We start from the raw sequence: 27,956 nt of genomic DNA on the forward strand, positions 1-27,956 counted from the left end.
AACACAGAGCAGATCAGTTTGTACGAAGCAGGTCTTCTTTGTTTTAAACGCATTCTTACAGCTACCTCTTATATGCTTCTGTAGGGCTGAAAATGACAGTTTCTACATTCTCCAAAGAAAGGGTTTCTGAACTGCGATAAACACACAGCAGTTTAGCTCTGGAAGTTGAATGCACACATTGACAAGCATTCTGCTAGATAGCTCCGTTTTAGTTTTACAGCATGGTACTTCTCTTTACAGCCTGTACTCCCAAGCACTTTGGAATGTCCAAACGCAGCTTTTAGAAGAAACGTGTTTCTACCTCCCTAATGTAAACATAAATGCAACTTCCTAAAAGGAACCAACACACAGCAGATCAGTTTGTACGAAGCGGGTCTTCTGTGTTTTAAACGCATTCTTACTGCTAACTCTTATATGCGTCTCTAGGGCTGGAAATGACTGTTTCTACATTCTCCAAAGAAAGGGTTTCTGAACTGCTGCAAACACAAAGAAGTTTAGCTCTGGAAGTTGAATGCACACATTGACAACCATTCTGCTAGATAGCTCCGTTTTTGTTTTACAGCAAGGTACTTCTCTTTACAGCCTGTACTCCCAAGCACTCTGGAATGTCCATTCGCAGCTTTTAGAAGAAACGTGTTTCTACCTCGCTGAATGTAAACATAGATGCAACTTCCTAAAAGGAATCAACACACAGCAGATCAGTTTGTACGAAACGGGTCTTCTGTGTTTTAAACGCATTCTTACTGCTAACTCTTATATGCGTCTCTATGGCTGGAAATGACTGTTTCTACATTCTCCAAAGAAAGGGTTTTTGAACTGCTGCAAACACACAGCAGTTTAGCTCTGGAAGTTGAATGCACTCATTGACAACCATTCTGATAGATAGCTCCGTTTTAGTTTTACAGCAAGGTACTTCTCTTTACAGCCTGTATTCCCAAGCACTCTGGAATGTCCAAACGCAGCTTTTAGAAGAAACGTGTTTCTGCCTCGCTGAATATAAACATAGATGCAACTTCCTAAAAGGAACCAACACAGAGCAGATCAGTTTGTACGAAGCGAGTCTTCTTTGTTTTAAACGCATTCTTACTGCAAACTCTTATATGTGTCTCTAGGGCTGGAAATGACTGTTTCTACATTCTCCAAAGAAAGGGTTTCTGAACTGCTACAAACACACAGAAGTTTAGCTCTGGAAGTTGAATGCACACATTGACAACCATTCTGCTAGATAGCTCCGTTTTAGTTTTACAGCAAGGTACTTCTCTTTACAGCCTGTACTCCCAAGGTCTCTGGAATGTCCAAACGCAGCTTTTAGAAGAAAAGTGTTTCTACCTCGCTGAATGTAAACATAGATGCAACTTCCTAAAAGGAACCAACACACAGCAGATCAGTTTGTACGAAGCGGGTCTTCTGTGTTTTAAACACATTCTTACTGCTAACTCTTATATGCGTCTCTAGGGCTGCAAATGACTGTTTCTACATTCTCCAAAGAAAGGGTTTCTGAACTGCAGCAAACACAGAGCAGTTTAGCTCTGCAAGTTGAACGCCCACATTGACAACCATTCTGCTAGATAGCTCCGTTTTTGTTTTACAGCAAGGTACTTCTCTTTACAGCCTGTACTCCCAAGCACTCTGGAATGTCCAAACGCAGCTTTTAGAAGAAACGTGTTTCTGCCTCGCTGAATATAAACAGAGATGCAAATTCCTAAAAGGAACCAACACAGAGCAGATCAGTTTGTACGAAGTGCATCTTCTTTCTTTTAAACGCATTCTTACTGCAAACTCTTATATGCTTCTCTAGGGCTGGAAATGACTGTTTCTGCATTCTCCAAAGAAAGGGTTTCTGAACTGCTGCAAACACACAGCAGTTTAGCTCTGGAAGTTGAATGCACACATTGACAACCATTCTGCTAGATAGCTCTGTTTTTGTTTTACAGCAACGTACTTCTCTTTACAGCCTGTACTCCAAAGCACTCTGGAATGTCCGAACGCAGCTTTTAGAAGAAACGTGTTTCTTCCTCGCTGAATGTAAACATTGATGCAACTTCCTAAAAGGAACCAACACACAGCAGATCAGTTTGTACGAAGCGGGTCTTCTGTGTTTTAAACGCATTCTTACTGCTAACTGTTATATGCATCTCTAGGGCTGAAAATGACTGTTTCAACATTCTCCAAAGAAAAAGTTTCTGAACTGCTGCAAACACACAGAAGTTTAGCTCTGGAAGTTGAATGCACACATTGACAACCATTCTGCTAGATAGCTCCGTTTTAGTTTTACAGCAAGGTACTTCTCTTTACAGCCTGTACTCCCAAGCACTCTGGAATGTCCAAACGCAGCTTTTAGAAGAAACGTGTTTCTACCTCGCTGAATGTAAACATAGATGCAACTTCCTAAAAGGAACCAACACACAGCAGATCAGTTTGTACGAAGCGGGTCTTCTGTGTTTTAAACGCATTCTTATTGCTAACTCTTACATGCGTCTCTGGGGCTGGAAATGACTGTTTCTACATTCTCCAAAGAAAGGGTTTCTGAACTGCTGCAAACACACAGCAGTTTAGCTGTGGAAGTTGAATACACACATTGACAACCATTCTGCTAGATAGCTCCGTTTTTGTTTTACAGCAAGGTACTTTTCTTTACAGCCTGTACTCCCAAGTACTCTGGAATGTCCAAACGCAGCTTTTAGAAGAAACATGTTTCTGCCTCGCTGAATGTAAACATAGATGCAACTTCCTAAAAGGAACCAACACAGAGCAGATCAGTTTGTACGAAGTGGGTCTTCTTTGTGTTAAACGCATTCTTACTGCAAACTCTTATATGCTTCTCTAGGGCTGGAAATGACTGTTTCTACATTCTCCAAAGAAAGGGTTTCTGAACTGCTGCAAACACACAGAAGTTTAGCTCTGGAAGTTGAATGCACACATTGACAACCATTCTGCTAGATAGCTCCGTTTTTCTTTTACAGCAAGGTACTTCTCTTTACAGCCTGTACTCCCAAGCACTCTGGAATGTCCAAACGCAGCTTTTAGAAGAAACGTGTTTCTACCTCGCTGAATGTAAACATAGATGCAACTTCCTAAAAGGAACCAACACACGGCAGATCAGTTTGTACGAAGCGGGTCTTCTGTGTTTTAAACGCATTCTTACTGCTAACTCTTATATGCGTCTCTAGGGCTGGAAATGACTGTTTCTACATTCTCCAAAGAAAGGGTTTCTGAACTGCTGCAAACACACAGCAGTTTAGCTCTGGAAGTTGAATGCACACATTGACAACCATTCTGCTAGATAGCTCCGTTTTTGTTTTACAGCAAGGTACTTCTCTTTACAGCCTGTACTCCCAAGCAATCTGGAATGTCCAAACGCAGCTTTTAGAAGAAACGTGTTTCTACCTCGCTGAATGTAAACATAGATGCAACTTCCTAAAAGGAATCAACACACAGCAGATCAGTTTGTACGAAACGGGTCTTCTGTGTTTTAAACGCATTCTTACTGCTAACTCTTATATGCGTCTCTAGGGCTGGAAATGACTGTTTCTACATTCTCCAAAGAAAGGGGTTCTGAACTGCTGCAAACACACAGACGTTTAGCTCTGGAAGTTGAATGCACACATTGACAACCATTCTGATAGATAGCTCCGTTTTAGTTTTACAGCAAGGTACTTCTCTTTACAGCCTGTACTCCCAAGCACTCTGGAATGTCCAAACGCAGCTTTTAGAAGAAACGTGTTTCTGCCTCGCTGAATATAAACATAGATGCAACTTACTAAAAGGAACAAACACAGAGCAGATCAGTTTGTACGAAGCAGGTCTTCTTTGTTTTAAACGCATTCTTACAGCTACCTCTTATATGCTTCTGTAGGGCTGAAAATGACAGTTTCTACATTCTCCAAAGAAAGGGTTTCTGAACTGCGACAAACACACAGAAGTTTAGCTCTGGAAGTTGAATGCACACATTGACAAGCATTCTGCTAGATAGCTCCGTTTTAGTTTTACAGCATGGTACTTCTCTTTACAGCCTGTACTCCCAAGCACTTTGGAATGTCCAAACGCAGCTTTTAGAAGAAACGTGTTTCTACCTCCCTAATGTAAACATAAATGCAACTTCCTAAAAGGAACCAACACACAGCAGATCAGTTTGTACGAAGCGGGTCTTCTGTGTTTTAAACGCATTCTTACTGCTAACTCTTATATGCGTCTCTAGGGCTGGAAATGACTGTTTCTACATTCTCCAAAGAAAGGGTTTCTGAACTGCTGCAAACACAAAGAAGTTTAGCTCTGGAAGTTGAATGCACACATTGACAACCATTCTGCTAGATAGCTCCGTTTTTGTTTTACAGCAAGGTACTTCTCTTTACAGCCTGTACTCCCAAGCACTCTGGAATGTCCATTCGCAGCTTTTAGAAGAAACGTGTTTCTACCTCGCTGAATGTAAACATAGATGCAACTTCCTAAAAGGAATCAACACACAGCAGATCAGTTTGCACGAAACGGATCTTCTGTGTTTTAAACGCATTCTTACTTCTAACTCTTATATGCGTCTCTATGGCTGGAAATGACTGTTTCTACATTCTCCAAAGAAAGGGTTTTTGAACTGCTGCAAACACACAGCAGTTTAGCTCTGGAAGTTGAATGCACTCATTGACAACCATTCTGATAGATAGCTCCGTGTTAGTTTTACAGCAAGGTACTTCTCTTTACAGCCTGTACTCCCAAGCACTCTGGAATGTCCAAACGCAGCTTTTAGAAGAAACGTGTTTCTACCTCGCTGAATATAAACATAGATGCAACTTCCTAAAAGGAACCAACACAGAGCAGATCAGTTTGTACGAAGCGAGTCTTCTTTGTTTTAAACGCATTCTTACTGCAAACTCTTATATGTGTCTCTAGGGCTGGAAATGACTGTTTCTAAATTCTCCAAAGAAAGGGTTTCTGAACTGCTGCAAACACACAGAAGTTTAGCTCTGGAAGTTGAATGCACACATTGACAACCATTCTGCTAGATAGCTCCGTTTTAGTTTTACAGCAAGGTACTTCTCTTTACAGCCTGTACTCCCAAGGTCTCTGGAATGTCCAAACGCAGCTTTTAGAAGAAAAGTGTTTCTACCTCGCTGAATGTAAACATAGATGCAACTTCCTAAAAGGAACCAACACACAGCAGATCAGTTTGTACGAAACGGGTCTTCTGTGTTTTAAACGCATTCTTACTGCTAACTCTTATATGCGTCTCTAGGTCTGGAAATGACTGTTTCAACATTCTCCAAAGAAAGGGTTTCTGAACTGCTGCAAACACACAGAAGTTTAGCTCTGGAAGTTGAATGCACACATTGACAACCATTCTGCTAGATAGCTCCGTTTTAGTTTTACAGCAAGGTACTTCTCTTTACAGCCTGTACTCCCAAGCACTCTGGAATGTCCAAACGCAGCTTTTAGAAGAAACGTGTTTCTGCCTCGCTGAATATAAACAGAGATGCAAATTCCTAAAAGGAACCAACACAGAGCAGATCAGTTTGTACGAAGTGCGTCTTCTTTCTTTTAAACACATTCTTACTGCAAACTCTTATATGCTTCTCTAGGGCTGGAAATGACTGTTTCTGCATTCTCCAAAGAAAGGGTTTCTGAACTGCTGCAAACACACAGCAGTTTAGCTCTGGAAGTTGAATGCACACATTGACAACCATTCTGCTAGATAGCTCCGTTTTTGTTTTACAGCAACGTACTTCTCTTTACAGCCTGTACTCCCAAGCACTCTGGAATGTCCGAACGCAGCTTTTAGAAGAAACGTGTTTCTTCCTCGCTGAATGTAAACATAGATGCAACTTCCTAAAAAAAACCAACACACAGCAGATCAGTTTGTACGAAGCGGGTCTTCTGTGTTTTAAACGCATTCTTACTGCTAACTCTTATATGCGTCTCTAGGGCTGGAAATGACTGTTTCTACATTCTCCAAAGAAAGGGTTTCTGAACTGCTGCAAACACACAGACGTTTAGCTCTGGATGTTGAATGCACACATTGACAACCATTCTGCTAGATAGCTCCGTTTTTGTTTTACAGCAAGGTACTTCTCTTTACAGCCTGTACTCCCAAGCACTCTGGAATGTCCAAACGCAGCTTTTAGAAGAAACGTGTTTCTACCTCGCTGAATGTAAACATAGATGTAACTTCCTAAAAGGAACCAACACAGAGCAGATCAGTTTGTACGAAGTGGGTCTTCTGCGTTTTAAACGCATTCTTACTGCTAACTGTTATATGCGTCTCTAGGGCTGAAAGTGACTGTTTCAACATTCTCCAAAGAAAGGGTTTCTGAACTGCTGCAAACACACAGAAGTTTAGCTCTGGAAGTTGAATGCACACATTGACAACCATTCTGCTAGATAGCTCCGTTTTTGTTTTACAGCAAGGTACTTCTCTTTACAGCCTGTACTCCCAAGCACTCTGGAATGTCCAAACGCAGCTTTTAGAAGAAACGTGTTTCTACCTCGCTGAATGTAAACATAGATGTAACTTCCTAAAAGGAACCAACACAGAGCAGATCAGTTTGTACGAAGCGGGTCTTCTGTGTTTTAAACGCATTCTTACTGCTAACTGTTATATGCGTCTCTAGGGCTGAAAATGACTGTTTCAACATTCTCCAAAGAAAGGGTTTCTGAACTGCTGCAAACACACAGAAGTTTAGCTCTGGAAGTTGAATGCACACATTGACAACCATTCTGCTAGATAGCTCCGTTTTAGTTTTACAGCAAGGTACTTCTCTTTACAGCCTGTACTCCCAAGCAATCTGGAATGTCCAAACGCAGCTTTTAGAAGAAACGTGTTTCTACCTCGCTGAATGTAAACATAGATGCAACTTCCTAAAAGGAACCAACACACAGCAGATCAGTTTGTACGAAGCGGGTCTTCTGTGTTTTAAACGCATTCTTATTGCTAACTCTTACATGCGTCTCTGGGGCTGGAAATGACTGTTTCTACATTCTCCAAAGAAAGGGTTTCTGAACTGCTGCAAACACACAGCAGTTTAGCTCTGGAAGTTGAATGCACACATTGACAACCATTCTGCTAGATAGCTCCGTTTTTGTTTTACAGCAAGGTACTTCTCTTTACAGCCTGTACTCCCAAGTACTCTGGAATGTCCAAACGCAGCTTTTAGAAGAAACATGTTTCTGCCTCGCTGAATGTAAACATAGATGCAACTTCCTAAAAGGAACCAACACAGAGCAGATCAGTTTGTACGAAGTGGGTCTTCTTTGTTTTAAACGCATTCTTACTGCAAACTCTTATATGCTTCTCTAGGGCTGGAAATGACTGTTTCTACATTCTCCAAAGAAAGGGTTTCTGAACTGCTGCAAACACACATCAGTTTAGCTCTGGAAGTTGAATGCACACATTGACAACCATTCTGCTAGATAGCTCCGTTTTTGTTTTACAGCAAGGTACTTCTCTTTACAGCCTGTACTCCCAAGCACTCTGGAATGTCCAAACGCAGCTTTTAGAAGAAACGTGTTTCTACCTCGCTGAATGTAAACATAGATGCAACTTCCTAAAAGGAACCAACACACAGCAGATCAGTTTGTACGAAGCTGGTCTTCTGTGTTTTAAACGCATTCTTACTGCTAACCCTTATATGCTTCCCTAGGGCTGGAAATGACTGTTTCTACATTCTCCAAAGAAAGGGTTTCTGAACTGCTGCAAACACACAGCAGTTTAGCTCTGGAAGTTGAATGCACACATTGACAACCATTCTGCTAGATAGCTCCATTTTTGTTTTACAGCAAGCTACTTCTCTTTACAGCCCGTATTCCCAAGCACTCTGGAATGTCCAAACGCAGCTTTTAGAAGAAACGTGTTTCTGCCTCGCTGAATATAAACATAGATGCAACTTCCTAAAAGGAACAAACACAGAGCAGATCAGTTTGTACGAAGCAGGTCTTCTTTGTTTTAAACGCATTCTTACAGCTAACTCTTATATGCTTCTGTAGGGCTGAAAATGACAGTTTCTACATTCTCCAAAGAAAGGGTTTCTGAACTGCTACAAACACACAGCAGTTTAGCTCTGGAAGTTGAATGCACACATTGACAACCATTCTGCTAGATAGCTCCGTTTTTGTTTTACAGCAAGGTACTTCTCTTTACAGCCTGTACTCCCAAGCACTCTGGAATGTCCAAACGCAGCTTTTAGAAGAAACGTGTTTCTACCTCGCTGAATGTAAACATAGATGCAACTTCCTAAAAGGAACCAACACACAGCAGATCAGTTTGTACGAAGCGGGTCTTCTGTGTTTTAAACGCATTCTTACTGCTAACTCTTATATGCGTCTCTAGGGCTGGAAATGACTGTTTCTACATTCTCCAAAGAAAGGGTTTCTGAACTGCTGCAAACACACAGACGTTTAGCTCTGGAAGTTGAATGCACAGATTGACAACCATTCTGATAGATAGCTCCGTTTTAGTTTTCAGCAAGGTACTTCTCTTTACAGCCTGTACTCACAAGCACTCTGGAATGTCCAAACGCAGCTTTTAGAAGAAACGTGTTTCTGCGTCGCTGAATATAAACAGAGATGCAAATTCCTAAAAGGAACCAACACAGAGCAGATCAGTATGTACGAAGTGCGTCTTCTTTCTTTTAAACGCATTCTTACTGCAAACTCTTATATGCTTCTCTAGGGCTGGAAATGACTGTTTCTGCATTCTCCAAAGAAAGGGTTTCTGAACTGCTGCAAACACACAGCAGTTTAGCTCTGGAAGTTGAATGCACACATTGACAACCATTCTGCTAGATAGCTCCGTTTTAGTTTTACAGCATGGTACTTCTCTATACAGCCTGTACTCCCAAGCACTTTGGAATGTCCAAACGCAGATTTTAGAAGAAACGTGTTTCTACCTCCCTAATGTAAACATAAATGCAACTTCCTAAAAGGAACCAACACACAGCAGATCAGTTTGTACGAAGCGGGTCTTCTGTGTTTTAAACGAATTCTTACTGCTAACTCTTATATGCGTCTCTAGGGCTGGAAATGACTGTTTCTACATTCTCCAAAGAAAGGGTTTCTGAACTGCTGCAAACACACAGAAGTTTAGCTCTGGAAGTTGAATGCACACATTGACAACCATTCTGCTAGATAGCTCCGTTTTTGTTTTACAGCAAGGTACTTCTCTTTACAGCCTGTACTCCCAAGCAATCTGGAATGTCCAAACGCAGCTTTTAGAAGAAACGTGTTTCTACCTCGCTGAATGTAAACATAGATGCAACTTCCTAAAAGGAATCAACACACAGCAGATCAGTTTGTACGAAACGGGTCTTCTGTGTTTTAAACGCATTCTTACTGCTAACTCTTATATGCGTCTCTAGGGCTGGAAATGACTGTTTCTACATTCTCCAAAGAAAGGGTTTCTGAACTGCTGCAAACACACAGAGGTTTAGCTCTGGAAGTTGAATGCACACATTGACAACCATTCTGATAGATAGCTCCGTTTTAGTTTTACAGCAAGGTACTTCTCTTTACAGCCTGTACTCCCAAGCACTCTGGAATGTCCAAACGCAGCTTTTAGAAGAAAGGTGTTTTTGCCTCGCTGAATATAAACAGAGATGCAAATTCCTAAAAGGAACCAACACAGAGCAGATCAGTTTGTACGAAGTGCGTCTTCTTACTTTTAAACGCATTCTTACTGCCAACTCTTATATGCTTCTCTAGGGCTGGAAATGACTGTTTCTGCATTCTCCAAAGAAAGGGTTTCTGAACTGCTGCAAACACACAGCAGTTTAGCCCTGGAAGTTGAATGCACACATTGACAACCATTCTGCTAGATAGCTCTGTTTTTGTTTTACAGCAACGTACTTCTCTTTACAGCCTGTACTCCCAAGCACTCTGGAATTTCTGAACGCAGCTTTTAGAAGAAACGTGTTTCTTCCTCGCTGAATGTAAACATAGATGCAACTTCCTAAAAGGAACCAACACACAGCAGATCAGTTTGTACGAAGCGGGTCTTCTGTGTTTTAAACGCATTCTTACTGCTAACTCTTATATGCGTCTCTAGGGCTGGAAATGACTGTTTCTACATTCTCCAAGGAAAGGGTTTCTGACCTGCTGCAAACACACAGACGTTTAGCTCTGGATGTTGAATGCACACATTGACAACCATTCTGCCAGATAGCTCCGTTTTTGTTTTACAGCAAGGTACTTCTCTTTACAGCCTGTACTCCCAAGTACTCTGGAATGTCCAAACGCAGCTTTTAGAAGAAACGTGTTTCTACCTCGCTGAATGTAAACATAGATGCAACTTCCTAAAAGGAACCAACACAGAGCAGATCAGTTTGTACGAAGCGGGTCTTCTGTGTTTTAAACGCATTCTTACTGCTAACTGTTATATGCGTCTCTAGGGCTGAAAATGACTGTTTCAACATTCTCCAAAGAAAGGGTTTCTGAACTGCTGCAAACACACAGAAGTTTAGCTCTGGAAGTTGAATGCACACATTGACAACCATTCTGCTAGATAGCTCCGTTTTAGTTTTACAGCAAGGTACTTCTCTTTACAGCCTGTACTCCCAAGCACTCTGGAATGTCCAAACGCAGCTTTTAGAAGAAACGTGTTTCTACCTCGCTGAATGTAAACATAGATGCAACTTCCTAAAAGGAACCAACACACAGCAGATCAGTTTGTACGAAGCGGGTCTTCTGTGTTTTAAACGCATTCTTATTGCTAACTCTTACATGCGTCTCTGGGGCTGGAAATGACTGTTTCTACATTCTCCAAAGAAAGGGTTTCTGAACTGCTGTAAACACACAGCAGTTTAGCTCTGGAAGTTGAATGTACACATTGACAACCATTCTGCTAGATAGCTCCGTTTTTGTTTTACAGCAAGGTACTTCTCTTTACAGCCTGTACTCCCAAGTACTCTGGAATGTCCAAACGCAGCTTTTAGAAGAAACATGTTTCTGCCTCGCTGAATGTAAACATAGATGCAACTTCCTAAAAGGAACCAACACAGAGCAGATCAGTTTGTACGAACTGGGTCTTCTTTGTTTTAAACGCATTCTTACTGCAATCTCTTATATGCTTCTCTAGGGCTGGAAATGACTGTTTCTACATTCTCCAAAGAAAGGGTTTCTGAACTGCTGCAAACACACAGAAGTTTTGCTCTGGAAGTTGAATGCACACATTGACAACCATTCTGCTAGATAGCTCCGTTTTTGTTTTACAGCAAGGTACTTCTCTTTACAGCCTGTACTCCCAAGCACTCTGGAATGTCCAAACGCAGCTTTTAGAAGAAACGTGTTTCTACCTCGCTGAATGTAAACATAGATGCAACTTCCTAAAAGGAACCAACACACAGCAGATCAGTTTGTACGAAGCGGGTCTTCTGTGTTTTAAACGCATTCTTACTGCTAACTCTTATATGCGTCTCTAGGGCTGGAAATGACTGTTTCTACATTCTCCAAAGAAAGGGTTTCTGAACTGCTGCAAACACACAGACGTTTAGCTCTGGATGTTGAATGCACACATTGACAACCATTCTGCTAGATAGCTCCGTTTTTGTTTTACAGCAAGGTACTTCTCTTTACAGCCTGTACTCCCAAGCACTCTGGAATGTCCAAACGCAGCTTTTAGAAGAAACGTGTTTCTACCTCGCTGAATGTAAACATAGATGCAACTTCCTAAAAGGAACCAACACAGAGCAGATCAGTTTGTACGAAGCGGGTCTTCTGTGTTTTAAACGCATTCTTACTGCTAACTGTTATATGCGTCTCTAGGGCTGAAAATGACTGTTTCAACATTCTCCAAAGAAAGGGTTTCTTTACTGCTGCAAACACACAGCAGTTTAGCTCTGGAAGTTGAATGTACACATTGACAACCATTCTGCTAGATAGCTCCGTTTTTGTTTTACAGCAAGGTACTTCTCTTTACAGCCTGTACTCCCAAGTACTCTGGAATGTCCAAACGCAGCTTTTAGAAGAAACATGTTTCTGCCTCGCTGAATGTAAACATAGATGCAACTTCCTAAAAGGAACCAACACAGAGCAGATCAGTTTGTACGAAGTGGGTCTTCTTTGTTTTAAACGCATTCTTACTGCAAACTCTTATATGCTTCTCTAGGGCTGGAAATGACTGTTTCTACATTCTCCAAAGAAAGGGTTTCTGAACTGCTGCAAACACACATCAGTTTAGCTCTGGAACTTGAATGCACACATTGACAACCATTCTGCTAGATAGCTCCGTTTTTCTTTTACAGCAAGTTACTTCTCTTTACAGCCTGTATTCCCAAGCACTCTGGAATGTCCAAATGCAGCTTTTAGAAGAAACGTGTTTCTACCTCGCTGAATGTAACCATACATGCAACTTCCTAAAAGGAACCAACACACAGCAGATCAGTTTGTACGAAGCGGGTCTTCTGTGTTTTAAACGCATTCTTACTGCTAACTCTTACATGCGTCTCTGGGGCTGGAAATGACTGTTTCAACATTCTCCAAAGAAAGGGTTTCTGAACTGCTGCAAACACACAGCAGTTTAGCTCTGGAAGTTGAATGCACACATTGACAACCATTCTGCTAGATAGCTCCGTTTTTGTTTACAGCAAGGTACTTCTCTTTACAGCCTGTACTCCCAAGTACTCTGGAATGTCCAAACCCAGGTTTTAGAAGAAACATGTTTCTGCCTCGCTGAATGTAAACATAGATGCAACTTCCTAAAAGGAACCAACACAGAGCAGATCAGTTTGTACGAAGTGGGTCTTCTTTGTTTTAAACGCATTCTTACTGCAAACTCTTATATGCTTCTCTAGGGCTGGAAATGACTGTTTCTACATTCTCCAAAGAAAGGGTTTCTGAACTGCTGCAAACACACAGCAGTTTAGCTCTGGAAGTTGAATGCACACATTGACAACCATTCTGCTAGATAGCTCCGTTTTTCTTTTACAGCAAGGTACTTCTCTTTACAGCCTGTACTCCCAAGCACTCTGGAATGTCCAAACGCAGCTTTTAGAAGAAACGTGTTTCTACCTCGCTGAATGTAAACATAGATGCAACTTCCTAAAAGGAACCAACACACAGCAGATCAGTTTGTACGAAGCTGGTCTTCTGTGTTTTAAACGCATTCTTACTGCTAACCCTTATATGCTTCCCTAGGGCTGGAAATGACTGTTTCTACATTCTCCAAAGAAAGGGTTTCTGAACTGCTGCAAAGACACAGCAGTTTAGCTCTGGAAGTTGAATGCACACATTGACAACCATTCTGCTAGATAGCTCCATTTTTGTTTTACAGCAAGCTACTTCTCTTTACAGCCTGTATTCCCAAGCACTCTGGAATGTCCAAACGCAGCTTTTAGAAGAAACGTGTTTCTGCCTCGCTGAATATAAACATAGATGCAACTTCCTAAAAGGAACAAACACAGAGCAGATCAGTTTGTACGAAGCAGGTCTTCTTTGTTTTAAACGCATTCTTACAGCTAACTCTTATATGCTTCTGTAGGGCTGAAAATGACAGTTTCTACATTCTCCAAAGAAAGGGTTTCTGAACTGCGACAAACACACAGCAGTTTAGCTCTGGAAGTTGAATGCACACATTGACAAGCATTCTGCTAGATAGCTCCGATTTAGTTTTACAGCATGGTACTTCTCTTTACAGCCTGTACTCCCAAGCACTCTGGAATGTCCAAACGCAGCTTTTAGAAGAAACGTGTTTCTACCTCCCTAATGTAAACATAAATGCAACTTCCTAAAAGGAACCAACACACAGCAGATCAGTTTGTACGAAGCGGGTCTTCTGTGTTTTAAACGCATTCTAACTGCTAACTCTTATATGCGTCTCTAGGGCTGGAAATGACTGTTTCTACATTCTCCAAAGAAAGGGTTTCTGAACTGCTGCAAACACACAGAAGTTTAGCTCTGGAAGTTGAATGCACACATTGACAACCATTCTGCTAGATAGCTCCGTTTTAGTTTTACAGCAAGGTACTTCTCTTTACAGCCTGTACTCCCAAGCACTCTGGAATGTCCAAACGCAGCTTTTAGAAGAAACTTGTTTCTGCCTCGCTGAATATAAACAGAGATGCAAATTCCTAAAAGGAACCAACACAGAGCAGATCAGTTTGTACGAAGTGCGTCTTCTTTCTTTTAAACGCATTATTACTGCAAACTCTTATATGCTTCTCTAGGGCTGGAAATGACTGTTTCTGCATTCTCCAAAGAAAGGGTTTCTGAACTGCTGCAAACACACAGCAGTTTAGCTCTGGAAGTTGAATGCACACATTGACAGCCATTCTGCTAGATAGCTCCGTTTTTGTTTTACAGCAACGTACTTCTCTTTACAGCCTGTACTCCCAAGCACTCTGGAATGTCCGAACGCAGCTTTTAGAAGAAACGTGTTTCTTCCTCGCTGAATGTAAACATAGATGCAACTTCCTAAAAGGAACCAACACACAGCAGATCAGTTTGTACGAAGCGGGTCTTCTGTGTTTTAAACGCATTCTTACTGCTAACTCTTATATGCGTCTCTAGGGCTGGAAATGACTGTTTCTACATTCTCCAAAGAAAGGGTTTCTGAACTGCTGCAAACACACAGACGTTTAGCTCTGGATGTCGAATGCACACATTGACAACCATTCTGCTAGATAGCTCCGTTTTTGTTTTACAGCAAGGTACTTCTCTTTACAGCCTGTACTCCCAAGCACTCTGGAATGTCCAAACGCAGCTTTTAGAAGTAACGTGTTTCTACCTCGCTGAATGTAAACATAGATGCAACTTCCTAAAAGGAACCAACACACAGCAGATCAGTTTGTACGAACCGGGTCTTCTGTGTTTTAAACGCATTCTTATTGCTAACTCTTACATGCGTCTCTGGGGCTGGAAATGACTGTTTCTACATTCTCCAAAGAAAGGGTTTCTGAACTGCTGCAAACACACAGCACTTTAGCTGTGGAAGTTGAATGCACACATTGACAATCATTCTGCTAGATAGCTCCGTTTTTGTTTTACAGCAAGGTACTTCTCTTTACAGCCTGTACTCCCAAGTACTCTGGAATGTCCAAACGCAGCTTTTAGAAGAAACATGTTTCTGCCTCGCTGAATGTAAACATAGATGCAACTTCCTAAAAGGAACCAACACAGAGCAGATCAGTTTGTACGAAGTGGGTCTTCTTTGTTTTAAACGCATTCTTACTGCAAACTCTTATATGCTTCTCTAGGGCTGGAAATGACTGTTTCTACATTCTCCAAAGAAAGGGTTTCTGAACTGCTGCAAACACACATCAGTTTAGCTCTGGAAGTTGAATGCACACATTGACAACCATTCTGCTAGATAGTTTCGTTTTTCTTTTACAGCAAGGTACTTCTCTTTACAGCCTGTACTCCCAAGCACTCTGGAATGTCCAAACGCAGCTTTTAGAAGAAACGTGTTTCTACCTCGCTGAATGTAAACATAGATGCAACTTCCTAAAAGGAACCAACACACAGCAGATCAGTTTGTACGAAGCTGGTCTTCTGTGTTTTAAACGCATTCTTACTGCTAACCCTTATATGCTTCCCTAGGGCTGGAAATGACTGTTTCTACATTCTCCAAAGAAAGGGTTTCTGAACTGCTGCAAACACACAGCAGTTTAGCTCTGGAAGTTGAATGCACACATTGACAACCATTCTGCTAGATAGCTCCATTTTTGTTTTACAGCAAGCTACTTCTCTTTACAGCCTGTATTCCCAAGCACTCTGGAATGTCCAAACGCAGCTTTTAGAAGAAACGTGTTTCTGCCTCGCTGAATATAAACATAGATGCAACTTCCTAAAAGAAACAAACACAGAGCAGATCAGTTTGTACGAAGCAGGTCTTCTTTGTTTTAAACGCATTCTTACAGCTAACTCTTATATGCTTCTGTAGGGCTGAAAATGACAGTTTCTACATTCTCCAAAGAAAGGGTTTCTGAACTGCTGCAAACACACAGAAGTTTAGCTCTGGAAGTTGAATGGACACATTGACAACCATTCTGCTAGATAGCTCCGTTTTAGTTTTACAGCAAGGTACTTCTCTTTACAGCCTGTACTCCCAAGCACTCTGGAATGTCCAAACGCAGCTTTTAGAAGAAACGTGTTTCTGCCTCGCTGAATATAAACAGAGATGCAAATTCCTAAAAGGAACCAACACAGAGCAGATCAGTTTGTACGAAGTGCGTCTTCTTTCTTTTAAACGCATTCTTACTGCAAACTCTTATATGCTTCTCTAGGGCTGGAAATGACTGTTTCTGCATTCTCCAAAGAAAGGGTTTCTGAACTGCTGCAAAAACACAGCAGTTTAGCTCTGGAAGTTGAATGCACACATTGACAACCATTCTGCTAGATAGCTCCGTTTTTGTTTTACAGCAACGTACTTCTCTTTACAGCCTGTACTCCCAAGCACTCTGGAATGTCCGAACGCAGCTTTTAGAAGAAACGTGTTTCTTCCTCGCTGAATGTAAACATAGATGCAACTTCCTAAAAAAAACCAACACACAGCAGATCAGTTTGTACGAAGCGGGTCTTCTGTGTTTTAAACGCATTCTTACTGCTAAATCTTATATGCGTCTCTAGGGCTGGAAATGACTGTTTCTACATTCTCCAAAGAAAGGGTTTCTGAACTGCTGCAAACACACAGACGTTTAGCTCTGGATGTTGAATGCACACATTGACAACCATTCTGCTAGATAGCTCCGTTTTTGTTTTACAGCAAGGTACTTCTCTTTACAGCCTGTACTCCCAAGCACTCTGGAATGTCCAAACGCAGCTTTTAGAAGAAACGTGTTTCTACCTCGCTGAATGTAAACATAGATGTAACTTCCTAAAAGGAACCAACACAGAGCAGATCAGTTTGTACGAAGCGGGTCTTCTGTGTTTTAAACGCATTCTTACTGCTAACTGTTATATGCGTCTCTAGGGCTGAAAATGACTGTTTCAACATTCTCCAAAGAAAGGGTTTCTGAACTGCTGCAAACACACAGAAGTTTAGCTCTGGAAGTTGAATGCACACATTGACAACCATTCTGCTAGAAAGCTCCGTTTTAGTTTTACAGCAAGGTACTTCTCTTTACAGCCTGTACTCCCAAGCACTCTGGAATGTCCAAACGCAGCTTTTAGAAGAAACGTGTTTCTACCTCGCTGAATGTAAACATAGATGCAACTTCCTAAAAGGAACCAACACACAGCAGATCAGTTTGTACGAAGCGGGTCTTCTGTGTTTTAAACGCATTCTTATTGCTAACTCTTACATGCGTCTCTGGGGCTGGAAATGACTGTTTCTACATTCTCCAAAGAAAGGGTTTCTGAACTGCTGCAAACACACAGCAGTTTAGCTCTGGAAGTTGAATGCACACATTGACAACCATTCTGCTAGATAGCTCCGTTTTTGTTTACAGCAAGGTACTTCTCTTTACAGCCTGTACTCCCAAGTACTCTGGAATGTCCAAACCCAGGTTTTAGAAGAAACATGTTTCTGCCTCGCTGAATGTAAACATAGATGCAACTTCCTAAAAGGAACCAACACAGAGCAGATCAGTTTGTACGAAGTGGGTCTTCTTTGTTTTAAACGCATTCTTACTGCAAACTCTTATATGCTTCTCTAGGGCTGGAAATGACTGTTTCTACATTCTCCAAAGAATGGGTTTCTGAACTGCTGCAAACACACAGCAGTTTAGCTCTGGAAGTTGAATGCACACATTGACAACCATTCTGCTAGATAGCTCCGTTTTTCTTTTACAGCAAGGTACTTCTCTTTACAGCCTGTACTCCCAAGCACTCTGGAATGTCCAAACGCAGCTTTTAGAAGAAACGTGTTTCTACCTCGCTGAATGTAAACATAGATGCAACTTCCTAAAAGGAACCAACACACAGCAGATCAGTTTGTACGAAGCTGGTCTTCTGTGTTTTAAACGCATTCTTACTGCTAACCCTTATATGCTTCCCTAGGGCTGGAAATGACTGTTTCTACATTCTCCAAAGAAAGGGTTTCTGAACTGCTGCAAAGACACAGCAGTTTAGCTCTGGAAGTTGAATGCACACATTGACAACCATTCTGCTAGATAGCTCCATTTTTGTTTTACAGCAAGCTACTTCTCTTTACAGCCTGTATTCCCAAGCACTCTGGAATGTCCAAACGCAGCTTTTAGAAGAAACGTGTTTCTGCCTCGCTGAATATAAACATAGATGCAACTTCCTAAAAGGAACAAACACAGAGCAGATCAGTTTGTACGAAGCAGGTCTTCTTTGTTTTAAACGCATTCTTACAGCTAACTCTTATATGCTTCTGTAGGGCTGAAAATGACAGTTTCTACATTCTCCAAAGAAAGGGTTTCTGAACTGCGACAAACACACAGCAGTTTAGCTCTGGAAGTTGAATGCACACATTGACAAGCATTCTGCTAGATAGCTCCGATTTAGTTTTACAGCATGGTACTTCTCTTTACAGCCTGTACTCCCAAGCACTCTGGAATGTCCAAACGCAGCTTTTAGAAGAAACGTGTTTCTACCTCCCTAATGTAAACATAAATGCAACTTCCTAAAAGGAACCAACACACAGCAGATCAGTTTGTACGAAGCGGGTCTTCTGTGTTTTAAACGCATTCTAACTGCTAACTCTTATATGCGTCTCTAGGGCTGGAAATGACTGTTTCTACATTCTCCAAAGAAAGGGTTTCTGAACTGCTGCAAACACACAGAAGTTTAGCTCTGGAAGTTGAATGCACACATTGACAACCATTCTGCTAGATAGCTCCGTTTTAGTTTTACAGCAAGGTACTTCTCTTAACAGCCTGTACTCCCAAGCACTCTGGAATGTCCAAACGCAGCTTTTAGAAGAAACTTGTTTCTGCCTCGCTGAATATAAACAGAGATGCAAATTCCTAAAAGGAACCAACACAGAGCAGATCAGTTTGTACGAAGTGCGTCTTCTTTCTTTTAAACGCATTATTACTGCAAACTCTTATATGCTTCTCTAGGGCTGGAAATGACTGTTTCTGCATTCTCCAAAGAAAGGGTTTCTGAACTGCTGCAAACACACAGCAGTTTAGCTCTGGAAGTTGAATGCACACATTGACAGCCATTCTGCTAGATAGCTCCGTTTTTGTTTTACAGCAACGTACTTCTCTTTACAGCCTGTACTCCCAAGCACTCTGGAATGTCCGAACGCAGCTTTTAGAAGAAACGTGTTTCTTCCTCGCTGAATGTAAACATAGATGCAACTTCCTAAAAGGAACCAACACACAGCAGATCAGTTTGTACGAAGCGGGTCTTCTGTGTTTTAAACGCATTCTTACTGCTAACTCTTATATGCGTCTCTAGGGCTGGAAATGACTGTTTCTACATTCTCCAAAGAAAGGGTTTCTGAACTGCTGCAAACACACAGACGTTTAGCTCTGGATGTCGAATGCACACATTGACAACCATTCTGCTAGATAGCTCCGTTTTTGTTTTACAGCAAGGTACTTCTCTTTACAGCCTGTACTCCCAAGCACTCTGGAATGTCCAAACGCAGCTTTTAGAAGTAACGTGTTTCTACCTCGCTGAATGTAAACATAGATGCAACTTCCTAAAAGGAACCAACACACAGCAGATCAGTTTGTACGAACCGGGTCTTCTGTGTTTTAAACGCATTCTTATTGCTAACTCTTACATGCGTCTCTGGGGCTGGAAATGACTGTTTCTACATTCTCCAAAGAAAGGGTTTCTGAACTGCTGCAAACACACAGCACTTTAGCTGTGGAAGTTGAATGCACACATTGACAATCATTCTGCTAGATAGCTCCGTTTTTGTTTTACAGCAAGGTACTTCTCTTTACAGCCTGTACTCCCAAGTACTCTGGAATGTCCAAACGCAGCTTTTAGAAGAAACATGTTTCTGCCTCGCTGAATGTAAACATAGATGCAACTTCCTAAAAGGAACCAACACAGAGCAGATCAGTTTGTACGAAGTGGGTCTTCTTTGTTTTAAACGCATTCTTACTGCAAACTCTTATATGCTTCTCTAGGGCTGGAAATGACTGTTTCTACATTCTCCAAAGAAAGGGTTTCTGAACTGCTGCAAACACACATCAGTTTAGCTCTGGAAGTTGAATGCACACATTGACAACCATTCTGCTAGATAGTTTCGTTTTTCTTTTACAGCAAGGTACTTCTCTTTACAGCCTGTACTCCCAAGCACTCTGGAATGTCCAAACGCAGCTTTTAGAAGAAACGTGTTTCTACCTCGCTGAATGTAAACATAGATGCAACTTCCTAAAAGGAACCAACACACAGCAGATCAGTTTGTACGAAGCTGGTCTTCTGTGTTTTAAACGCATTCTTACTGCTAACCCTTATATGCTTCCCTAGGGCTGGAAATGACTGTTTCTACATTCTCCAAAGAAAGGGTTTCTGAACTGCTGCAAACACACAGCAGTTTAGCTCTGGAAGTTGAATGCACACATTGACAACCATTCTGCTAGATAGCTCCATTTTTGTTTTACAGCAAGCTACTTCTCTTTACAGCCTGTATTCCCAAGCACTCTGGAATGTCCAAACGCAGCTTTTAGAAGAAACGTGTTTCTGCCTCGCTGAATATAAACATAGATGCAACTTCCTAAAAGAAACAAACACAGAGCAGATCAGTTTGTACGAAGCAGGTCTTCTTTGTTTTAAACGCATTCTTACAGCTAACTCTTATATGCTTCTGTAGGGCTGAAAATGACAGTTTCTACATTCTCCAAAGAAAGGGTTTCTGAACTGCTGCAAACACACAGAAGTTTAGCTCTGGAAGTTGAATGGACACATTGACAACCATTCTGCTAGATAGCTCCGTTTTAGTTTTACAGCAAGGTACTTCTCTTTACAGCCTGTACTCCCAAGCACTCTGGAATGTCCAAACGCAGCTTTTAGAAGAAACGTGTTTCTGCCTCGCTGAATATAAACAGAGATGCAAATTCCTAAAAGGAACCAACACAGAGCAGATCAGTTTGTACGAAGTGCGTCTTCTTTCTTTTAAACGCATTCTTACTGCAAACTCTTATATGCTTCTCTAGGGCTGGAAATGACTGTTTCTGCATTCTCCAAAGAAAGGGTTTCTGAACTGCTGCAAAAACACAGCAGTTTAGCTCTGGAAGTTGAATGCACACATTGACAACCATTCTGCTAGATAGCTCCGTTTTTGTTTTACAGCAACGTACTTCTCTTTACAGCCTGTACTCCCAAGCACTCTGGAATGTCCGAACGCAGCTTTTAGAAGAAACGTGTTTCTTCCTCGCTGAATGTAAACATAGATGCAACTTCCTAAAAAAAACCAACACACAGCAGATCAGTTTGTACGAAGCGGGTCTTCTGTGTTTTAAACGCATTCTTACTGCTAAATCTTATATGCGTCTCTAGGGCTGGAAATGACTGTTTCTACATTCTCCAAAGAAAGGGTTTCTGAACTGCTGCAAACACACAGACGTTTAGCTCTGGATGTTGAATGCACACATTGACAACCATTCTGCTAGATAGCTCCGTTTTTGTTTTACAGCAAGGTACTTCTCTTTACAGCCTGTACTCCCAAGCACTCTGGAATGTCCAAACGCAGCTTTTAGAAGAAACGTGTTTCTACCTCGCTGAATGTAAACATAGATGTAACTTCCTAAAAGGAACCAACACAGAGCAGATCAGTTTGTACGAAGCGGGTCTTCTGTGTTTTAAACGCATTCTTACTGCTAACTGTTATATGCGTCTCTAGGGCTGAAAATGACTGTTTCAACATTCTCCAAAGAAAGGGTTTCTGAACTGCTGCAAACACACAGAAGTTTAGCTCTGGAAGTTGAATGCACACATTGACAACCATTCTGCTAGAAAGCTCCGTTTTAGTTTTACAGCAAGGTACTTCTCTTTACAGCCTGTACTCCCAAGCACTCTGGAATGTCCAAACGCAGCTTTTAGAAGAAACGTGTTTCTACCTCGCTGAATGTAAACATAGATGCAACTTCCTAAAAGGAACCAACACACAGCAGATCAGTTTGTACGAAGCGGGTCTTCTGTGTTTTAAACGCATTCTTATTGCTAACTCTTACATGCGTCTCTGGGGCTGGAAATGACTGTTTCTACATTCTCCAAAGAAAGGGTTTCTGAACTGCTGCAAACACACAGCAGTTTAGCTCTGGAAGTTGAATGTACACATTGACAACCATTCTGCTAGATAGCTCCGTTTTTGTTTTACAGCAAGGTACTTCTCTTTACAGCCTGTACTCCCAAGTACTCTGGAATGTCCAAACGCAGCTTTTAGAAGAAACATGTTTTTGCCTCGCTGAATGTAAACATAGATGCAACTTCCTAAAAGGAACCAACACAGAGCAGATCAGTTTGTACGAAGTGGGTCTTCTTTGTTTTAAACGCATTCTTACTGCAAACTCTTATATGCTTCTCTAGGGCTGGAAATGACTGTTTCTACATTCTCCAAAGAAAGGGTTTCTGAACTGCTGCAAACACACATCAGTTTAGCTCTGGAAGTTGAATGCTCACATTGACAACCATTCTGCTAGATAGCTCCGTTTTTGTTTTACAGCAAGGTACTTCTCTTTACAGCCTGTACTCCCAAGCACTCTGGAATGTCCAAACGCAGCTTTTAGAAGAAACGTGTTTCTACCTCGCTGAATGTAAACATAGATGCAACTTCCTAAAAGGAACCAACACACAGCAGATCAGTTCGTACGAAGCTGGTCTTCTGTGTTTTAAACGCATTCTTACTGCTAACCCTTATATGCTTCCCTAGGGCTGGAAATGACTGTTTCTACATTCTCCAAAGAAAGGGTTTCTGAACTGCTGCAAACACACAGCAGTTTAGCTCTGGAAGTTGAATGCACACATTGACAACCATTCTACTAGATAGCTCCATTTTTGTTTTACAGCAAGCTACTTCTCTTTACAGCCTGTATTCCCAAGCACTCTGGAATGTCCAAACGCAGCTTTTAGAAGAAACGTGTTTCTGCCTCGCTGAATATAAACATAGATGCAACTTCCTAAAAGGAACAAACACAGAGCAGATCAGTTTGTACGAAGCAGGTCTTCTTTGTTTTAAACGCATTCTTACAGCTAACTCTTATATGCTTCTGTAGGGCTGAAAATGACAGTTTCTACATTCTCCAAAGAAAGGGTTTCTGAACTGCTACAAACACACAGCAGTTTAGCTCTGGAAGTTGAATGCACACATTGACAAACATTCTGCTAGATAGCTCCGTTTTAGTTTTACAGCATGGTACTTCTCTATACAGCCTGTACTCCCAAGCACTTTGGAATGTCCAAACGCAGCTTTTAGAAGAAACGTGTTTCTACCTCCCTAATGTAAACATAAATGCAACTTCCTAAAAGGAACCAACACACAGCAGATCAGTTTGTACGAAGCGGGTCTTCTGTGTTTTAAACGCATTCTTACTGCTAACTCTTATATGCGTCTCTAGGGCTGGAAATGACTGTTTCTACATTCTCCAAAGAAAGGGTTTCTGAACTGCTGCAAACACACAGACGTTTAGCTCTGGAAGTTGAATGCACACATTGACAACCATTCTGATAGATAGCTCCGTTTTTGTTTTACAGCAAGGTACTTCTCTTTACAGCCTGTATTCCCAGGCACTCTGGAATGTCCAAACGCAGCTTTTAGAAGAAACGTGTTTCTGCCTCGCTGAATATAAACAGAGATGCAAATTCCTAAAAGGAACCAACACACAGCAGATCAGTTTGTACGAAACGGGTCTTCTGTGTTTTAAACGCATTCTTACTGCTAACTCTTATATGCGTCTCTAGGTCTGGAAATGACTGTTTCTACATTCTCCAAAGAAAGGGTTTCTGAACTGCTGCAAACACACAGAAGTTTAGCTCTGGAAGTTGAATGGACACATTGACAACCATTCTGCTAGATAGCTCCGTTTTAGTTTTACAGCAAGGTACTTCTCTTTACAGCCTGTACTCCCAAGCACTCTGGAATGTCCAAACGCAGCTTTTAGAAGAAACGTGTTTCTGCATCGCTGAATATAAACAGAGATGCAAATTCCTAAAAGGAACCAACACAGAGCAGATCAGTTTGTACGAAGTGCGTCTTCTTTCTTTTAAACGCATTCTTACTGCAAACTCTTATATGCTTCTCTAGGGCTGGAAATGACTGTTTCTGCATTCTCCAAAGAAAGGGTTTCTGAACTGCTGCAAACACACAGCAGTTTAGCTCTGGAAGTTGAATGCACACATTGACAACCATTCTGCTAGATAGCTCCGTTTTTGTTTTACAGCAACGTACTTCTCTTTACAGCCTGTACTCCCAAGCACTCTGTAATGTCCAAACGCAGCTTTTAGAAGAAACGTGTTTCTACCTCGCTGAATGTAAACATAGATGCAACTTCCTAAAAGGAACCAACACACAGCAGATCAGTTTGTACGAAGCGGGTCTTCTGTGTTTTAAACACATTCTTACTGCTAACTCTTATATGCGTCTCTAGGGCTGGAAATGACTGTTTCTACATTCTCCAAAGAAAGGGTTTCTGAACTGCAGCAAACACAGGGCAGTTTAGCTCTGCAAGTTGAACGCCCACATTGACAACCATTCTGCTAGATAGCTCCGTTTTTGTTTTACAGCAAGGTACTTCTCTTTACAGCCTGTACTCCCAAGCACTCTGGAATGTCCAAACGCAGCTTTTAGAAGAAACGTGTTTCTGCCTCGCTGAATATAAACAGAGATGCAAATTCCTAAAAGGAACCAACACAGAGCAGATCAGTTTGTACGAAGTGCGTCTTCTTTCTTTTAAACGCATTCTTACTGCAAACTCTTATATGCTTCTCTAGGGCTGGAAATGACTGTTTCTACATTCTCCAAAGAAAGGGTTTCTGAACTGCTGCAAACACACAGACGTTTAGCTCTGGAAGTTGAATGCACACATTGACAACCATTCTGCTAGATAGCTCCGTTTTTGTTTTACAGCAACGTACTTCTCTTTACAGCCTGTACTCCCAAGCACTCTGGAATGTCCGAACGCAGCTTTTAGAAGAAACGTGTTTCTTCCTCGCTGAATGTAAACATAGATGCAACTTCCTAAAAGGAACCAACACACAGCAGATCAGTTTGTACGAAGCGGGTCTTCTGTGTTTTAAACGCATTCTTATTGCTAACTCTTACATGCGTCTCTGGGGCTGGAAATGACTGTTTCTACATTCTCCAAAGAAAGGATTTCTGAACTGCTGCAAACACACAGCAGTTTAGCTGTGGAAGTTGAATGCACACATTGACAACCATTCTGCTAGATAGCTCCGTTTTTGTTTTACAGCAAGGTACTTCTCTTTACAGCCTGTACTCCCAAGTACTCTGGAATGTCCAAACGCAGCTTTTAGAAGAAACATGTTTCTGCCTCGCTGAATGTAAACATAGATGCAACTTCCTAAAAGGAACCAACACAGAGCAGATCAGTTTGTACGAAGAGGGTCTTCTTTGTTTTAAACGCATTCTTACTGCAAACTCTTATATGCTTCTCTAGGGCTGGAAATGACTGTTTCTACATTCTCCAAAGAAAGGGTTTCTGAACTGCTGCAAACACACAGAAGTTTAGCTCTGGAAGTTGAATGCACACATTGACAACCATTCTGCTAGATAGCTCCGTTTTTCTTTTACAGCAAGGTACTTCTCTTTACAGCCTGTACTCCCAAGCACTCTGGAATGTCCAAACGCAGCTTTTAGAAGAAACGTGTTTCTACCTCGCTGAATGTAAACATAGATGCAACTTCCTAAAAGGAACCAACACAAGGCAGATCAGTTTGTACGAAGCGGGTCTTCTGTGTTTTAAACGCATTCTTACTGCTAACTCTTATATGCGTCTCTAGGGCTGGAAATGACTGTTTCTACATTCTCCAAAGAAAGGGTTTCTGAACTGCTGCAAACACACAGAAGTTTAGCTCTGGAAGTTGAATGCACACATTGACAACCATTCTGCTAGATAGCTCCGTTTTTGTTTTACAGCAAGGTACTTCTCTTTACAGCCTGTACTCCCAAGCAATCTGGAATGTCCAAACGCAGCTTTTAGAAGAAACGTGTTTCTACCTCGCTGAATGTAAACATAGATGCAACTTCCTAAAAGGAATCAACACACAGCAGATCAGTTTGTACGAAACGGGTCTTCTGTGTTTTAAACGCATTCTTACTGCTAACTCTTATATGCGTCTCTAGGGCTGGAAATGACTGTTTCTACATTCTCCAAAGAAAGGGGTTCTGAACTGCTGCAAACACACAGACGTTTAGCTCTGGAAGTTGAATGCACACATTGACAACCATTCTGATAGATAGCTCCGTTTTAGTTTTACAGCAAGGTACTTCTCTTTACAGCCTGTACTCCCAAGCACTCTGGAATGTCCAAACGCAGCTTTTAGAAGAAACGTGTTTCTACCTCGCTGAATGTAAACATAGATGCAACTTCCTAAAAGGAACCAACACACAGCAGATCAGTTTGTACGAAGCTGGTCTTCTGTGTTTTAAACGCATTCTTACTGCTAACCCTTATATGCTTCCCTAGGGCTGGAAATGACTGTTTCTACATTCTCCAAAGAAAGGGTTTCTGAACTGCTGCAAACACACAGCAGTTTAGCTCTGGAAGTTGAATGCACACATTGACAACCATTCTGCTAGATAGCTCCATTTTTGTTTTACAGCAAGCTACTTCTCTTTACAGCCTGTATTCCCAAGCACTCTGGAATGTCCAAACGCAGCTTTTAGAAGAAACGTGTTTCTGCCTCGCTGAATATAAACATAGATGCAACTTACTAAAAGGAACAAACACAGAGCAGATCAGTTTGTACGAAGCAGGTCTTCTTTGTTTTAAACGCATTCTTACAGCTACCTCTTATATGCTTCTGTAGGGCTGAAAATGACAGTTTCTACATTCTCCAAAGAAAGGGTTTCTGAACTGCTGAAAACACACAGCAGTTTAGCTCTGGAAGTTGAATGCACACATTGACAAGCATTCTGCTAGATAGCTCCGTTTTAGTTTTACAGCATGGTACTTCTCTTTACAGCCTGTACTCCCAAGCACTTTGGAATGTCCAAACGCAGCTTTTAGAAGAAACGTGTTTCTACCTCCCTAATGTAAACATAAATGCAACTTCCTAAAAGGAACCAACACACAGCAGATCAGTTTGTACGAAGCGGGTCTTCTGTGTTTTAAACGCATTCTTACTGCTAACTCTTATATGCGTCTCTAGGGCTGGAAATGACTGTTTCTACATTCTCCAAAGAAAGGGTTTCTGAACTGCTGCAAACACACAGCAGTTTAGCTCTGGAAGTTGAATGCACACATTGACAACCATTCTGCTAGATAGCTCCGTTTTAGTTTTACAGCAAGGTACTTCTCTTTACAGCCTGTACTCCCAAGGTCTCTGGAATGTCCAAACGCAGCTTTTAGAAGAAAAGTGTTTCTACCTCGCTGAATGTAAACATAGATGCAACTTCCTAAAAGGAACCAACACACAGCAGATCAGTTTGTACGAAACGGGTCTTCTGTGTTTTAAACGCATTCTTACTGCTAACTCTTATAAGCGTCTCTAGGGCTGGAAATGACTGTTTCAACATTCTCCAAAGAAAGGGTTTCTGAACTGCTGCAAACACACAGAAGTTTAGCTCTGGAAGTTGAATGGACACATTGACAACCATTCTGCTAGATAGCTCCGTTTTAGTTTTACAGCAAGGTACTTCTCTTTACAGCCTGTACTCCCAAGCACTCTGGAATGTCCAAACGCAGCTTTTAGAAGAAACGTGTTTCTGCCTCGCTGAATATAAACAGAGATGCAAATTCCTAAAAGGAACCAACACAGAGCAGATCAGTTTGTACGAAGTGCGTCTTCTTTCTTTTAAACGCATTCTTACTGCAAACTCTTATATGCTTCTCTAGGGCTGGAAATGACTGTTTCTGCATTCTCCAAAGAAAGGGTTTCTGAACTGCTGCAAACACACAGCAGTTTAGCTCTGGAAGTTGAATGCACACATTGAC

Source organism: Saimiri boliviensis, chromosome 8 (genome assembly GCF_048565385.1).
Source record: "Saimiri boliviensis isolate mSaiBol1 chromosome 8, mSaiBol1.pri, whole genome shotgun sequence".
Taxonomy (NCBI): Eukaryota; Metazoa; Chordata; class Mammalia; order Primates; family Cebidae; genus Saimiri; species Saimiri boliviensis.